Source organism: Pelodiscus sinensis, chromosome 1 (assembly GCF_052426305.1).
Source record: "Pelodiscus sinensis isolate ZL-2025 chromosome 1, ASM5242630v1, whole genome shotgun sequence".
In the NCBI taxonomy this organism is placed as follows: domain Eukaryota; kingdom Metazoa; phylum Chordata; order Testudines; family Trionychidae; genus Pelodiscus; species Pelodiscus sinensis.
This window is the reverse complement of record NC_143052.1, coordinates 124,115,982-124,131,202: the sequence shown is the minus strand read 5'-3', so window position 1 is coordinate 124,131,202 and position 15,221 is coordinate 124,115,982. Positions and strand designations below refer to the sequence as shown.

The window sequence follows — 15,221 nt, the reverse complement described above, 5'->3', positions numbered from 1 at the left end:
TGCAAACATACCTTATGTGTCTCAGTTTGAGTAACCACAAAATGAACACACAGTGACCACCTGTGAAAGATTTGGTTTAAGTGACTTGCCCAGCATTATTTAATAGTGCTGTGGCAGAGGCAGGAATAGACTCTAATTTTCTAGGATAATATCCAGCTTCCTTAATCACGTGACCCTCTCCTTTCCTTTCTGCCTCATTCAGCGTACTCCATTCATCTTCTGCAGCTAATGAGACAGGTGACCTAGAGACAACAGGCAACTCTTATTCTAGCATTCCCTAACTTAAAGTGCTGTCTTTGCACTTCTATGTTCTTTTAATGTGATTGTTTTATGTAATGTATTTTAAAAAAAAAAACTTAAAATTGGAGGGGGGAGTGAGAAGGGACTCTCATGCATTTCATCATATTGATACCCAGATGAGTCATCAGCAGTGTCTGGATCTCGAGGTCACCAGCACTTGGGCTAATCTAGTTGCTGGGAGCAGAGGAATGCTGTTATCTTTTGAGAGCCAGCCATCCGAATGGGATGGAAACACACACTTTGCTGGGGGAGGTCACAGCTCTTTGTAGGACAGAAAAGGAATGTTGAGACTCAGTTCCATATTCTGTAGGGCAATGTTGCTAGTGGTTACAAGGCCTTCTTTGTTCCCCCTAATGCCCCAGTCAGTCTCTCCTTGTCCCCTTCTGCTTCAATTCCTTCTCCCCATCTCCTGTCCCTACCTCCTCTCATTCCCACTCTGATTTTTTCCTTGACTGCTGCCCCATCTTTGAATTCCTACCCAATCAATTTCACATAAGCCATGGCACAGCCATCTGCTAGCTTGTCCTGCATTCATATACTTAAGCCAGAGGTATTATATGCTTCAGTTGAAATGTAATTTTGGCAGATGATAAAAGCAGTGTTGGAACGATGCAGTCCTAAATTCTTGTCCTGACTCTGCCACTGACTTAATCTATGGGTTGGGGGAAGTAATTTAATCTTCCCCCATCTGTAAAATGAAAATAATACTGTGCCATCTACCTACCAGGGGTGTGGTACAGATTATTTATTCGGTGTGGGCTTTGAACATGTGAAGGGCTGCATTCAGTCTACATTTTCTTAGTTATCTTTACAAACTCCATGTTCTGAAATAGTCAAACAGCAACTGATCCAGTGATTCATTTTCATCACACTGCTGTTTGTTTATTTTAGAAAAGAATACTTTTCAATTGTAGAAAAGGGCCAGAAGCTAGATGTAAATTTTAACATTTTTTTAAGTTATGCATTTACAAAAAGTTTAGTGTACAATGCGAAAATAGATACATGAAACGGTTTAATAACAGAAAAGATCAGTAATTGATCTGGGGGAGTGGACAGTGTGGCATTCTCTCTGGAAATTATCATTTAGGGCACGTCTACAACTGCAGGGCTAAATTCAAAATAAGCTATGCAACTTGTGTAAATTAAGTTGAAATAGCTTATTTGGACTTTTGGCGCTGTCTACACAGCAGTTATTTTGAGAGAGAGCACTCTTCCCCCGATTTCCATTACTCCTCGTACAATGAGGGTTATAGGAGTCAGAATAATCAGTCCTCCAGCTAGATGTTATTTTGACATATCGAAATAATTGCTTGTGTGTAGACGTGGACTATGTTATTTCAGAATAACATCTGTTATTTCGGAATAACGCTGCTGTGTAGACATTTCCCAAGGGTATGTCTACATTTGCACCCTATTTCAAAATAAAGATGCAAATGAAGACATTCAGAATTGCAAATGAAGCTGGGATTTAACTATCCCGTGCTTCATTTGCATAATCGCATTATGGTGCTATTTTGAAATAAAACACTGTGTAGACGAGTTATTTCGAGAGAGAACCCTTCTCTTGAAATAATTGATAAACCTCATTGTATGAGGAATAAGGGTTTTCTCTCAAAATAACTGCTTCTTAACAGCATCTATTATTTCGAAACAGAGCCAGAACGCAAATATGCAAATGAAGCGAAGGATATTTAAAACCGGGCTTCATTTGCAATTTCCAATGTCTTCATTTGCATCCCTATTTCAAAATAGGGCACAAGTGTAGATATAACCTTAGAGCGTATGTGTACCTCTCTATCTAATGCTTCATTTCCTAGCAAATGCAATAGCCAAAATAGGAAGTAATTTTAAAAAATCTAGCCTGCTATAAATTCTGTGATCTTTCTATTATGCTCACATCTTGTCCACTTCACTTATTTACATTTATCTACGATGTAATTGTCACAAACATGCCCTGTCTCTCAAACTTCAGAAGATTGACGTCTGCAGCTTGGAGATCCAGTAAGATTGACCATAAAAGCAGCACTGCCTACCACCTTTGGATAAGAAACAAAGAATAAAGTGATGCAGGAGTAATTTAGGTTAGTCGGGTCAGGTCTTCACTGGCAGAGAAAATTGATGCAAGATGCACAACTCCAACTATGTGAATTGGGTAGCTGGAGGTCAATGTACCTTGCATTGATTTTTCTGGAGCAACCCCACAGCGGGAGGCCAACAGAATAAATGTTCCTATAGACTTCACTTAGTTCTCATGACAGTGAAGGGTATTGGCCACCAATGGGGGCACCCTCAGTGTTCGATTTAGTGGGTCTTTACTAGACCTGCTCAATCAAACCCCAGAGGATTGATTGCCAAAGCATCAATCCTCTGGCAAGTGGAGACAAGGCCTAAGAGAGCATTCTTGCCTCAGACAGCTTCCAAAGGGGATGAGGCTTTATTCTCATTTACACTAAGCCCCCTTGACACCATTCTGACTATGTAAAGTGCCTTAGAGCTGGTCAGCATACAACTTAGGGACTGGTATATCTATTTTACATGGAAGTATGATTTTCTTTTAATTGGAGTAGTGATAGTGGTACAACCCTAACTGTGGCTGTAGTTATACGGTATAAAGTTGTTCTTTATTCTGGTTAAAATCAATGTTGCTTCCCTTTGGAATAGCTTTACTGGTATAAAGCAACTTTATATCGGTATAACCACATCAGCGCTGGGAGAGTTGCAATGTGTTAACTGTACTGGGACATTAAAGCAATACGTTTGTCTATAGGCAAGGCCTTAAAGAGAGTGCCAAAGCAATTGACACCCATTGTTATAGGATGCTGGTAAGAAGCCTTTGTGTAAAATGAAAATCAAACCTTACTTCTATACAATGCAAACGAAGGCTGGGATGGGAAGTAGAAGAACAGATCAGCCATAGATCTGGGAATAGAACCAATCCCTTGAGTCTCATTCCAGATTCCAGCATGTCGATATATTATATCATTAGATTGTATATAACATTATTTACTAGATCTATGAGACACCTATCATTTTCAGTACTTGCTGATAGTATATATAGAGCATATTTGTTCATAGTGGTTTATTGTTCAGATCTCTTTAGAGTTTTGAATTTTTATGTACACAGAAGTTTCAGGTTAGACCCTGTAAAAGTTTCACATTCTTCCTATAAAAGTCTTTCAATTCCCCCTCTTACCTTGGAGAATAGCTTGTCCCTTTTAGTCCAAACAATCAATGTTGACAGCCTGAGAGTTGTTTTTTAGGATGAAGCACTGATGATGAGAGTCAGGTATATATGCTCAATGTAGATTATTTACAGAGAATGTGCATAGGTCCTTGTTTCCCTGAACATAATAGAAACAAGCAGCAGCAGGCAGTTTCCTTGAACAGAAATCCCCAAGTCTACCACTCAAGCAGTGAGCTGTGTGCCCAAGAAGCTCTGTCTCCTTACTTCCCCCTAGGGTCATGCTTACAACTCCTTCTGGCTTTCCGACTTCTCATGCCCATGGGCTGCAAACCAGAATTCTAATCCCTGAATTTTGTAACCATGATTCACATGACCTGGGAAGTCCTTAGCTTTTCCTTCAAATATTTTTAATAAAGGGGTTTGGATTTTTATTTCTGTTGAGCCCAAAAGAGGCTGTTTGGCACACCCATCAGCTTTAAAGAAGCCCTGTTGTTGTCTTAGGCTCCTAGGTGTCGGCTACACGGGGAAATTTACCAGGGTTACTATAAAGCTAAACTCCCCCGCCCCCAACAAAAAGCACTATAACAATGTCCACAGTGATCTAATTATAGCATTATAGTAATGCTGGTAAGTTTCCCCATATATACTCCACTTACCACACCCACTCAAAATTCATATGACCTTTAGGAATCATTTCTGGGTCTCCCTTTGCTATCTTCTAAGTAGGCTCCATCATCTTGTTGAGTCACTTGGTAAGGCCTCTGCTCTCCAATCTTGAAAAGGTTGTCTTTGTGTGGTAGAACCTCTTTGTCCTGATATGCTTTAGCTGAATGGCAGGAATCTACAACAGTGAGCACAGAGTTTACTACAACCTACATTCCCTGGCATGTAATGAATAGGGAGATGTGAGGTTTGTGTTGGAAGGTGTTTGGGGATCCTTTGGGTTGGTACTATATCACTGTATGATGATATTAATAATGTATCATTTAATTTTTCTGTTACTGTTTTTTTTTAAAAATATTAAATTTTAAACACTGTATTAAAGTATGAAACATGAGTGTCAAACTGCTAAGAGCAAAGAAATGTATTAAGGCTCTCAGTCTATTTTTTACTTGCCCTCTGGATCAGGACATTATTGCTTAAGAAAGGTGACAGATACACAGCACTGCAGATTGAAGTCTGTCATTCATAAATTATTACATAGCACAGGTACTAGCAGCATGAGCTTCTCCCACACTCCCCTGCCAGTATACTTCAAACTTGACCCCAAAGGACCATGACTAGTGGGAGGGGTACATCAGTGTCCATGGCAAATTAAATCCTTAGTCTCTCTGGTCAGAATGAAGGAAGAGGCAGCCAATTAATTTAAGCAGCCTAGAGATGAAAGGCTTTCAGTCCATGAACCATTTCCCTGAGCTGCCCTGTCCCCTTGGTTTGAATTTTAACGGTATGTGTTTTGGGTTTTCTTTTTCTGCTCAATAGGATATTACATCTCTCTGAATCTACTTTTCTTTGCCTCCCACACACTAAAAATGTAAACAAATAAGTCTTCCGTTCCAAAGGCTTAATGCTTGAGAGACGCCTTTCAATCCTCTGTGTTAGTAAGAGTTGATAGTTAATTACACGCTGCCTAATCTGATTAGCCTGGGTGAAGAAAACTCCTTTAGAGAAGTTTTGAGTATTTTTGATTAAAATCAATTGGATGAGATTGCAAGCTATTGTGCAGTAGAAAACAAATGAACTATCCCCCAACATAGGAATGGATTCCTGTCAGCTATCTGTCACTCCTGCTACCTTGAAGAAAGCTCAGTAGCAAATACACTTTTTTTGCGCCTCACTCCAGAAAGGTTTCTTGAAAAGATGGACTTCACAGGAAAAGAGTTGTCAAATGTTCAGGAAATAGACGTACCGTCGAACCATGTGCTGCCTTTGTTCTGTATTTGTAATTTGACGTTCTACCAAGATTCAAGGCCAGGGTGGCTGGCCCAAGGCATGCTTTAATGTGCCTTGTGAGCTTTGGCATAACACATTTGTGGAGATGGAACAATCTTCCACTTGTTAATACAATTATGGTGACAGTACTTGGGGCCACTTCATCATGAAGGAGAGGTCCTTGCCACTTGAGCTAAAGGATGATTTCTAAGCAGTATAGTATTTTATGAGAAACAGTCATGTTCTAGGCACATCTCATTGTCTTGGCACTACCAAACCCTGACCTTGCTTTAAGCTATGATAAGAGAAATCTGTATACCAAATTTGGTGGTCCTAACTCTTGCCGTTTAGGAGGAATTCTTGAACAAATGGACTGACAGATGAATGGACAGAAGATGCAGATTTCTATAATGTATAGTAAGATGTATATTGAGCAGTGCAGAATCCAGAGTCATTAATACAAACATTTCCTTTTTCAGTTCATTCCTTGTTTCATTTTGAGATTGAACAAATTCAAAATAAAACTCAGCTGAAACCCCCCAACTTTGCATAGTTTCCAGTAAAATCATGTGGATCCCATGTGAGTTTCACCTGGCTTCCATCCAAAGCCATAGCATGATTCCAGAATCACATGAAATTTAGCTCATTTTGGCTGAAAGTTTCACAAATGTAATTGAATTTTGACTCTAACTCAGTTTGTTGGCATATAACAAAATTAAAAATGTAACTCCTTGAAGGTTCTGTAAAGTTTCGCATAGTTGCAATTATATGGATACTACGCTGATGTATGGATACTATGGAGATGTGTGTGTAAATAACAGTTTTCATTGCTACATGCTGTATATTTCGAAGACACAAAAACGAATAATAGTTGAAAAATTAAACAAATTAATTTTTTTCAAGAATGGTTTGGGACTAGCACTTGCAACCTAAAACCTTATGGGGATTCCTGTCTCCACTACACTGACTAGAAACTAAAAGCAAGTAGTCTGAATACATAATATAGCAAACTGTGCTGCCTGAGATTCCCACATATTCTACCCACTCATTTTCACACTGAGGGGCAATGGAAGATAGAAATAACTCTGACTCCCACACACAGAAATTGCACATTCCTGGCCAATTTATTTTTGATTGATAATAGAATAATCTTGCCATGGAAGGTGCCTGAAAAACCCAAATATGTTTACTGAGGCAATATAAAGTACATAAGTGAGAAATGTAAGATAGTTGGAGGTGTTCCCCATAGCATCATTTGAGCTCACTGCAAGACTGGCATACAGTTTCTAATTTTTATCCTACTCATCACACGCAGTTGATGATCTATACTGTGGATTTTTTTTTCTGCTAAAGTGTAAAATCAAGTCTGTCCAAGTCCTGAGGGAGCCTATGCCTTTTCCATAAGAGAAGGGAGATTTAATCCTAATGTTCTGGCCAAATCCCAATGTGGAATTTCTCTCTCTGAAATTCTCCAGGCAGTTTCAAATAAGGCATCAACTGAATAAGATATGCAAATTGTTGGATAATATTGCTATGTATTGTTAAACAGTTGCTGCATTTCCATGGTAGTGCAATGAGCGGTATGTAAACTTAACAAGCTAATGAATGTGTCTGGTGTTCGTTTGATGATCTTTAAGAACATTAAGATTTGCTATGTATTTTGCATATTTTGTATGAACTATATGAAAGGAATTAGAAATTCATGTACTAAATGAAATATAAATCCAATATGCAAATGCACACTATTCCTATGGCATCTTTACATTACATAGTTTGTTTCCCCTGGGAGCTAAGTCACAGGAGTGTTGTAAATTGTTGTTTGTCAAGTATATTGAAATCCTTCCCATTTCTATAGTTCCTTTATGGAAAGCATTTTCAAAATTAATTTTCCTTTATATTTATGGTATTTTTGTCCACTAGGACATTTGTAGAACTATCATAATCAAACACAGTGGACCAAATTTATGAAGCCAGTGGAGTTGTGTGTAAATGTTATGTGGAGTTATGAGTAAACTTATCTTCCCACTCCTCCCCCAGAGCAGCTGTACAAATGTTGTACTAACGCTAACAACGAGCAGTTCTGTGGCACCTTAGAGACTAACAGATTTATTAGGGCATAAGCTTTCATGGGTAAAACCCACTTCATCAGATGAATTGGAGTTAGTTACAGAAGCAGGGAAGAAGTTGCTTGTGTTAATGAAGCTTACCCAGATAGAGTGGAAATGGGACATTCACTGCATTTGGTGTGGCAATGTGAATATACAGAGAGGGGAAGTTGCCTTTGTCGTGCGTTAACCAGTTGAGATCTTTATTCACCCCTAAGTTGATAGAGTTGAATGTGCAAATGAACTCCAGTTCAACTGTCTCCTTTTGTAATGGGGTTTTGAAAATCTTTTGTAGAAGGATCCCGTACTGGATTTCCAGATGAAAGTGTTCCTCTACAGGTTTATGTTTGTTACCATTCCTGATGTCTGATTTGTGTCCATTTATCCTGTGGCATAGAGACCATTCAGTTTGACCAATATACATGGCAGAGAGGCATTGCTGGCACTCGATGGCATCCATTACACTAGTGGATGTGCAGGTGGATGAGCCCCTGATCTTGAGGCTTATGTGATTAGGTCCTGTGATGGTGTCACTTATATAGATATGTGGACAGAGTTGGCAATGGGCTTGTTGCAAGGATAGGTTCCTGGGTAAATGCTTTTGTGGTGTTATGTGGGTGCTAGTGAGTATTTGCATCAGGATTGGGGGGAACTGTCTGTAGATGAGGACTGGCCTGTTTCCCAAGGTCTGCGAGAATGAGGGGTATTTTTTCCAGGGTTGGTTATAGATTGTCAGTGATGTGCTGGAGGGATTTTAGTTAGTTTAGGTGATAACAAGTGGTGTTCTGTTGTTTACCTTGTTGGATCTATCCTGCACCAAGTGAGTTCTGGGAACTTGTCTGGTTCTGTCAATCTGTTTCTTCACTTCCCCAGGTAGGTATTTAAGTTTAAAAAAAATGTTTGATAAAGATCCTATAGGTGTTTCTCTGTCTGAAGGATTGGACAAGATACAGTTCCATCTTTGGGCTTGGTTATAGACAATAGATCATGCAATGTGTCCTGAATGGAAGCTAGCGGCAGTTAGGTAAGAATAGAGGTCAGTAGATTTCTGGTATGGTAGGTTTCCATCATTTATTTGTACAGTAGTGTCCAGGATGTGGATCTTTTGTGTGGATTGTCCCAGACTGAGGTTGATAGTGAGGTGGAAACTAACATTAATATCTTTTCTGATCAGTACATTCAATGTTGCATTTGCGAATTTGAATACCCAGGCTGGCATCACAAAATGCTATAGTTTGTTGTTGTAGTCATGTTAGTCCCAGGATATGACAGAGAGAAAGTAATTTTAATACATTCATAGATCCTAAGGCCAGAAGAGACCATTAAGTCATTTAGTCTGACCACTTGCATAACACAGGCCATAGAACTCCCAAGTAATTACAGTCTGTTTAGAAAAACATTCCTTTTTGATTGAAAAATGGTCAGTTGTGGAGAATCTACCACATCCCAAGGTAAATTGTTTGAATGGTTCATTACTTCCCCTGTTAAAAATTTAGCCCTTATTGCCAGTTCAAATTTGTCTAGCATCAACTACCAGCCTTTAGATCATGTTATACCTTTCTCTGCTAGATTGAACAGCCCATTACTAAATATTTGTTCCTTGTGTAGGTACATGTGGGCTGATGATGTCCCCACTTAACCTTCTCTCGTTAAGATAAATAGATTAAACTCCTTGAGGCTATCACTATAAGGCATGTTTTCTAATCCTTGAATCATTCCTGTGGCTCTTATTTGAACCCTTTCGGCTGTGTCTACACTGGCATGAATTTCCGGAAATGCTTAAAACAGAATACTATTCCGTTTTCAGTTTTTCCGGAAAAGGAGCGTCTACATTGGCAGGCTGCTTTTCCGGAAAAGCCCTTTTTCTGGAAAAGCGTCTGTGGCCAATGTAGACGTGCTTTTCCGGAAAAGAGCCCCGATCGCCATTTTCGCGATCGGGGCTTTTTTCTGGAAAAGACTACTGGGCTGTCTACACTGGCCCTTTTCCAGAACAGTATTCCGGAATAAGGACTTATGCCTGAGCGGGAACAGAATAGTTTTTCCGGAATAGCGGCTGATTTTGTACAGTAGAGCATCGTTGCTTTTCCGGAAATTCAAGGGCCAGTGTAGACAGCTCGCAGCTTATTCCGGAAAAGAGGCTGATTTTCCGGAATAAGTGGCCCAGTGTAGACACAGCCTTCTAGTTTATCAATATCCTTTAATTGTGGACACTAGGACTGGACACAGGGTACAAGCAATGGCTGCCATGTGTCTTCTACAGAGTTAAAATAACCTATCTGCTTCTACTCTACTCTCTTTTTGTGCATCCCAGGATCTCATTAGCTTATTTGGCCAGAGCATGATACGAGGAGCTCATGTCCATCACAATCCCCAAATCTTTTTCAGAAACATTGCTTCCCAGAAGAGAGTTCCCTGTCTAATAAGTATGGCCTAGTTTTTTCATTCCCAGAGAGATACATTTACAGTTAGCCAAATACAAATGTATATTGTTTGCTTGTGAACAGTTTATCAAGCAATCTAGATCCCTCTTCATCAATGGCTTGTCCTTTTCATTAATAACCACTCCATCAATTTTTGTCTCATCTACAAACTTTCAGTTGTGGTTTAATGTTTTCATCCAGGTAATTGATAAAGATGTTAAATAAGAACCAAGAAACACATAGGAAACAGAACCACTCAATGACAATCCCCCTTGACTGTTAGTTTTGAGATCTATCAGCTAGCCAGCTTTGAATCCTTTTAATGTGTCCCACGTTAGTTCAATATTATTCTAGCTCTTTTCATAGCTACATACAGCACCAAGTCAAACAAACCGCAAAAGTCTAAATAAACTACAACAAAACTATTATCTTTATCAACAAGTCTTGGAAGAAGAGCTCTGTTCAAACGGAAAAGCTTGTCCCTTCCATCAAAAGTTGGGCTAATAAAATATATTACCTCCTCAACCGTGTGTCACTGAATTTTGAATGGCAAACAGTGTAGTTTTCCCTCACTGCTCAAAAAACAGGCAAGCTGTTCGTTAGAGGTGTTGTTACTAGTTTTATTTCAGAACCCATGTGCAGAGTACAGAAAATTAACATCTCTATATGTAAGTTTTACTTTATTTTATGTGAACATTTGGCTTTTATAGCTCTGAAGTGGCAATATTGTAAATAAACTGAGGGGACGTTATTTTTCTTTATTATAAAAGAGCAGCCATCTGGTTTTTGCTTTCTCTATTTTTGTATCTGAAATGGGGAAGGGAGGAAACTGATGAATAATTCAGTTCATATTTATGCAAAACTTTAAGAGACGTGAATCAGAGCTCCAAAAGTATCCAAACGTTTACCAAATTGCTTGCACCTACACACTTCATGCAGAAAGTCTTTGGGTCAAAATCTTCAAGTGCTGCTCAAGGGGAAAAAAAACACTTGAACCTGAATTTTTCCATAGGAATTCATGCATTGGAAAATTGGGCATTAACTCAAAATTAGGGCAGGATTGTTATCTACCTTATACCACCTCACAGGGGAGTAAAGGTTTGCCTTTCACCACTCGCTCCCATGGCAGGGCTCCCCATATCATTAGCCATAGACCAATAAGAAAATAATTTTGGGTGGGATAGGTGCACAAACAAGTGGTGCATTGGTTCTGGCCCCAGTACAGCTGAGCTAGCATGGAGGAGAGGATTGAATCTGTTGCTGGTGTAGCCCAGAAATAGATGATCACCCCTGTGAAGAAAGGAAGGGAACCAGGGAGGGAACGGTAAGTGCCTGAGCTGCCCTTCCAGCAGTGCAGCTTCACACCACCTATAAGAGTGGGCTCTATCGACATTTACAATACTACCTTTCTCTGCGAACTTTAACCCCCTGGTACCCTGGCCCCACAACCTTTGTATACAGACATGGCTAAGTACTTCAGAAATCAGCCCAATGTAAAGTGCTTGAGAAAGATCACTTCTGCTGGCTTGGATGGGAGTGCTGTGCAGAAACTAGGAATGTTAGAAATCATTTATTTTAGTAATTGTGTGACCACAACAGTTCTTAGCAGTTACACGGTTACTAAAATGCTCCCCCCGGGGGGTGGAGCTGGCAGCCAGTGTGCTCTCGGCTCCTGGCCCTGCTCCTGGGGAGTCCCTGCCACCTCACACTGCTGCCTTTATATCAGAGATAGCAGCGTGGGGCAGCAGTCAGGAGGTGGTCCATGAGGGGAGCCAGTTTAAAAATCAGCTCCCCTGTATGCAGGCCACTCCCAGCAGGTGTGCAGGTGGCAAGGAGCTCCTTTGTGTCCTCTTCATTTAAAACTTGGACCAGAGAGCTGGGTCTGAGCCAGCCTGCTGGTCTGAGTTTTAAATGCAGAGCATGTGGAAAAGAGGGGTTGCTGTTACTCAGGACCATTAACCAATAAGTGATTGGTTAAATGGTTTGCTGCAGCTAGCCAGTTGCAACAGAAATCCAGATGAATTAGAGGCTTGTCTATATTTGAAAGTTAATTGGGATTAAGGGAGTACATGCATTTAAAGCACAATAAATACTCTGGAATAGGTTCCCATGAGAGTGTGGTTATTCTGGAATTAGAGAGAATTGTTTTCAGTTTGGTCTAATCCATTTCTGAAATGGACTAAGGAAAATAAGACAAAATAGAGAGTTCACTTGTGGAGCTAACCCAGAATAGCTACTCCAGTTAATTTTTCTGTGTGGATCTTAGCTAGGAATATAAGTGTATCCTTTTATTTTCTGAAGTGAGTGCAAGGAGGGGGAAGGGTTGTGTACTTTCCTTTTTGTTGTTTTGTTAAAAAAAAAAAAAAAGCAGAATTTGCTGTATGATACTCCCGAGAGGTTTAATTGTAAAAGTCAGCTCTGAGAAGTTGCTAAGCAACGATATTCTGCCCTCAGGATCAACGATCAACCAATGGCAGTTTGTTCTGCTGATGTAATGTACACAAGTCAATATCCTTTCTAGAGAACTGAGTGGGTGGAGTTCTGTGAAAACTTATCTGAACTGGTTTCTTCTGTTCTGGTGGTCTTTAATCCCTCCTAAAAGTAATTGGGGGTTTTTTTTTTTCTAAATAAGGTCCAGTCCCTTACTAACAATTATTCCAACTGTAACAAAAACACTAACTAGTAAGAGTCAATCAAAATTAGTTTGTTTTTCAGATTTTTTAGATCCATAATCCTTGCTGGAAATGAACTCATTCGTTTTTCTTATCCTAAAGGGTGTATTATAATAAATGCACATTACTATTGTACACAGTGTGCTTTCTGGAACTGAAGGGGAGGGGAGATTAGCAAGTTAGCAACACTTGATGGTCTAGATGGTGCTTAGTCCTGCCATGAGTGCAGGGTTCTAGACTTGGCAACCTCTAGAGATCTCTTCCAGTTCTGTGATTCAAAGATAAGCAGTCTAGTAATTTGGTCTCATGCAAAGGTTTGCAAGATCAGGCTGAAACATTCTAATTAATGTACTAGTTTGAACAAATTGCATATTTTAGAATTTAGTTGTATAAAAATATCTTGATTCACATAGGTATATTTTAGATGCTTATTTTGATGCCCTAGTGAAAGATGTATATTTTCACTTAATGGCTGCTGAATGAAAATCAAGATTAAGAAATCTGGGCCAGACTCTTTGCTGAAGTCAGCAGTAACACCATAGTATGTCAGATGAAGGTCAGGACTACATTTAGGGATGGGGTGCTGTTGTTGTTGTTGTTGTTGTTGTTGTTAGTCACATTGCAGTTCTTCATAACATTTAAAAAATGCTTAGAGGAAACAAGTTTTTTATTAGCTTATATATGGCATGAATAAATATAGGTTTGTAGATTCTAGTGTGCAAATGTGTTGTCTTGTAAAACAGGGATAAATCATGCATCCAGATTATGTATCAGAATTGTGGAATGAGCTACAAAGGTAATAAAAATAAATCTGAGAGCTAGCAGTTTTAGACTGTAACTTTAAAAATGAGTAGTCCTGTGGCACCTTAGAGACTAACAAAAATATATAGGATCATGAGCTTTTGTGGGTAAAACCCACTTGATCAGATGAGTTAGAATGGAAATAACAGAATCCAAGATATATATGTCAACAAAAGCAGTTACCTGTCAATTGTAGGACCCATTTTAATGAAGCTAGATAAGTAGGCTGGCTGTGTCCCATTTATAGCTTTTGATGTGAAAATGCGAATGTCAAAGGCAGGAGAAATTGGCTTTGTAGTGTTACCTGGTTAATATCTTTATTCAAGCCCAGTTGACAGTGTCAGATTTGTAGGTAAAAATAGTGGTTAGTAGGTATTCAAAAGTATAATAAATTGACGGGAACACTTAGGGCCAGCCAATGGGATTGTGTTGGGGGCAGGGACAGCGCCTGAAGCCTTCACCTTTCCTCTCTGGGCTCACAGTTTTGAAAAAGAAATAGCCTGGAAGACGCTTTTCTGGGCGGTGTGTGGTAGGGGCGCTAGGGCTTGCCAATGCATCCACAGGCCGGGTCCAGTGTCTTGGTGGGCCGGATCCAGCCCTCAGGCCATATTTTCACCAGGCCTGGTGTATAGTGATAAGGCATGCGAGTGCAGCTAATGCGTGTCAGTAAAATCCTGGTCTTATCAAAATCAGTTGGCGTTTCGCCATTGACTTTGTTGGGGATTTATGTCTCTCTCTATCATTTGCTCTCATTTATGTTGCTAGCCCTTGTAAAACGTCCATATAAGTTCCCCATCCTCCTCTCCTTTTTTTCGGTGTTGCTTTTCTCTCTGTGTCTTTCCCAGAATCTTTTTGAAGTGATACTAACTTTTTTGCAGTGGAGACTGGCCTCTATCTCATTATTTATGCTTAAAGATTAAGTGAGCATGCTCTGTTACCATGCACGTGAAAATCAGAGTTTTTGTAACACATGTATGGTTAATTAAATTATTCCCACTTGGTTGAAATACAAGCCCTTGACTAGTGCCTTTAGGTCACCCAGTGTAGATCCATTAATGTATGGCAATTGAGCACTGTTTCTTGTCTTGCAGCTAAACATTGTTTTAATCACCTTTTTATTAGAATATCTCCCTTTGCATAGAACTGGTTAGCACAGGGGATTGGTAATGAGATGCCTTTTGCAACAATATGCTGGAAGGGGCTCTTGAAAGTATCTTGTTAAAATTCTACTATTATTTGAAGGGAGGAATGAATGGGGGTTGCAGGAGATTTCTGTGCCTTGAATGGAGAGCCATCCATTTCTGGAGATTAAATCATCATTCTTAACAAAGCTGATTTACTTCTGGGTTCATACAAATATTTCTGAAAAACAAATGTTTTGCCTATGCAATACATTGGATAGTGTAAAATACCAGGTAGTTTGAGGCTTTAAAAACTCTGTAAGGGAAGGAACAAAATAGAAAATTTTGGGGTGCAGGTGGGGTAATACACCCAAAGCACCATAGACACGATCTCCAACTCCATTTCTATTTATGAAAATTAAATGGTGTGTTGCACCATCAATGTTAGGGTGTTTTAAGCACTAAATATTTCCGACAGAGGACACTTGATATAAATGTGTTTACCAACTGATGGTGTTTCCTTTGTTGGTCAGGTTGTAGTGATGACGTAGCATTTTTTTAATGTCGGAAATGAATAAATAGATTACCTCATCTTCTTCCCCTGCTCTCAACAAGTGAACAATCTCTAATACATCGGTTTGTGATCACTGATTGATATTGTTGCTGGCATGTTACTGTGAAAAGAC

At 39.5% G+C, this 15,221-nt stretch overlaps 1 protein-coding gene across 1 annotated transcript in view; it reads left to right on the top strand.

Moving 5' to 3' along the window:
- Nucleotides 1-15,221, top strand: part of SHISAL1 (shisa like 1) — a 294,094-nt gene that overhangs the window by 103,364 nt on the left and 175,509 nt on the right. The gene's annotated exons all lie outside the window — the stretch shown is intronic.